Source organism: Octodon degus, unplaced genomic scaffold (genome assembly GCF_000260255.1).
Source record: "Octodon degus isolate 3935 unplaced genomic scaffold, OctDeg1.0 scaffold00010, whole genome shotgun sequence".
Classification (NCBI taxonomy): domain Eukaryota; kingdom Metazoa; phylum Chordata; class Mammalia; order Rodentia; family Octodontidae; genus Octodon; species Octodon degus.
The window spans coordinates 8,440,629-8,443,722 of NW_004524586.1; the positions used below are offsets into that span (position 1 = coordinate 8,440,629).

The following is a 3,094-nucleotide window of genomic DNA, read 5'->3' on the forward strand; positions in this document are numbered from 1 at the left end:
TATTTTACTTTTTATTTTTTATTGAGAAATAAATATGAATGTGACAGTTTCACAGCTGATTAATAGGACAGTTTTGATAATCAATACATTGTACGTTGTTATCTTCTTAGTGGTTATCCATAGTACAAGAAGCAGACAGGATATTCTGTCCAAACACTGTTAGTATACCTCTTTCTTCTCATTGAATTAAATGAAAGCGTGTACTGCTTCTAATGTCATATCAATTACTGCTATACTCTCTCTCAAGTAAATGTTTGTTAAAAAAAACAGAAAAAAAGGTAATAAATGACAAGAGACAAGAAAAAAATATAGCACTGTCCTGCTACAATGTTGTATATGGTTAGATTTGTAAATTTCTGTGTAAAAATTTGTAATTGTTTATTTCTATTTTTAAAATTTTTTATTTCTTTCACATTCTGTATAGATTTAAAGGTTAGCATATCAATGATTGACAGATGTACCTAGTCCATGTTACTTCTAAAGTATTTGATATTCAGACAGATACTGATGTTAAGCTCAACAGCCTATGTTCTAGGGTAATGATATCATTAAGCTTTTTTCTAGAAGGCTAAAAACTTAAGTTTGCAGACCAAAAAATTAGAGAAAGAGAAGGGCTACAAGGATAGCCAACATTTTGGCCCTAGCCCTTCAAGGTCAGTGAGGAGTCAGGACATAACAGGACCTCTACTGTAACATCCTGCAACTTAATGGTGTCCCAAATTTTCTATTCAAAGAGATGATGGGGCCACTGAGGAAAGAGATCAATGATGTAGAGTGTGCCTAAGGAGAGTCACTTGGAGGGAAACAATTCTCTCTTTCACAGAGAGCAAATTGGTCAAGCAATGGCTGTGACTCATCCATATGGCAAACACTGACAAAACATCCACACATTGCTTGACAGGGTTTTAGGGTAAATCCTGAGGGGATTTGACTGACCTTGTCAAAAACAAAAGTTACATTTTTAGTTATGTAGATCTTACTTCAACCTGGTCTAAACCATCCAGCAGAAAAGTATAAAAATGAAGTATGAAAAGTAAAGCCATATTAATATACTGAGCTTTAAAAGCCTTAAGTCAACAACTTCTGATGTTGCCACTCATACAGATAACCTACCACTATTATAGACTAGTGGACTATATTGAATTACTTTGCTGAATTCATGTACCCACAACATATGAATGGCAATGGAATACCCATCTCTGACAGAAGGAAAAAAAAAAGGGTGATATAAATGAAGAACCATTTTGCAGTGAAAAAAATATAATATATATCTGTGCATACAAAATAATTAGCATAGATATACAGCTACTTTCTCTTAGTTCAGTGAGAAGAAAGTTTTGAACTAATAGTGTTTAGACAAGATATCATGTCTGCATCTTTTACTATGAATAACTACTACAAAGACTACAATATGCAATATATTGATTATTGTAACTGTTATACTAACCTGTTTTGAAACTGTCTCATTGCTATTTCTTTGTCAGTAAAGTTAATATATAAGAAATAAAATTTTTTCTCATGCTTCCTTCATCCATAGATTTTGTCTCTGATGTGAATTTTTTCATGTCTTTGAGGGAAACTAGTATAATGAAAGCCTTTTTCCCATCACTTACATTCATAAGATTTCCTATGTTGTGTTTCCTTTTGTGCTTCTAAGACTAGATAGCTAAGATAATTGTACTATTAATTTCTATTAGTTGGTTGAATGGAATAATTAGTACTTATCTTGTTTGATCAATTTTACATGAGTGTATCTTGTAATCTGTGCAATGAAGGCCTGTCTGCCTGACCTTCAGCAAAGCTGCTACCATGTTTTCTAGAATGAACATGGTTGGGCTGTTGGTCTGGGCCTTGCAGCCACAATGTATCCAAGTCAAAAATATGGCAACTTTGAAAGATATTACCAGGTGACTAAGGTCAATCAAAAACATCCAGAAAATTACCAAGCCTATGAAAATGTTAGCAGCAGCAAAATATCCCCAAGCTGAGAGGGAGCTGAAACCAGCTCAAATACATGGAAGAGGATCTTTTGCTCTATATGAGAAAGCTGATATTAAGGTTCCTGAAGACAAAAAGAAACACCTTCTTATCGGTGTGTCCTTGGATCAAGGGCTTTGTGGTGCTGTTCATTTCTCAATTGCTAAACAGATAAAGAATGAGGTGGCCACACTCAAAGCAGCTGGAAAACAGGCTACGCTTGTTGGGATTGGTGGTAAAATTAGGGGCATACTTTCCAGGACTCATTCTGACCAGTTTCTGGTGATCTTCAAGGATGTGGGAAGAAAGCCCCCTACTTTTGGAGATGTGTCCATCATTGCCCTTGAATTGCTCAATTCTGGATATGAGATTGATGAGGGCTGTGCCATCTTTAATCATTTCAGGTCTGTTAGCTCCTATAAAACAGAAGAATAGCCCATCTTTTCTCTTAATACCATTGCAAATGCTAAGATCATGAGCATCTATGATGATATTGATGCTGATGTGCTGCAGAATGACCAACAGTACAACCTGGCTAATATCTACTACTCCCTGAAGGAACCCACCACCAGCAAGCAAAGCGCTAGGATGACGGCGATGGACAATGCCAGCAAGCATGCTTCTGAGATGATTAATAAATTGACTTTGACATTCAATCGCACTTGCCAAGCCATTATCATCCAAGAGTTGATTGAAATTATCTCTGGTACAGCAGCTCTGGATTAATGAAAATCAAGTTCCATCCTCACACAAGAGGTAAAGAAGGAAAATTCAGCAAGATGATTTTGTTTAGAGCTTACTACTGTCTTTGTCAGAAGAAATGTCTTCCATTGTTTGAATTACTACAGACAAAAAGATGTTTACAAATTACCTTACAATAAACAACTAACAATAAGAAAATCACTGTTCTGGGGAAACAACCCACCCGGGCCCCCCTCCTGTCCCTCTCTCAGACAGGAACTTTCTTTCCCTCAATAAATCTATTCTGTTCATAAAAAATAGAAAAAGAAAATCACTGTTCTTTTATTATATAAAGAAAGTAGTTGTGGTTTTCTAAATGGCATGATGTTAAAGCATTTTAAAATATTAACATGCTATGATTAAAATTTTTAGCAAA

The 3,094-nt window shown here is 35.3% G+C and overlaps 1 pseudogene; it reads left to right on the forward strand.

The window, feature by feature from the left end:
* Positions 1-1,809: 1,809 nt before the first annotated feature.
* Positions 1,810-2,792, forward strand: LOC101591183 (annotated as a pseudogene).
* The last annotated feature ends 302 nt before the right edge of the window (positions 2,793-3,094 follow it).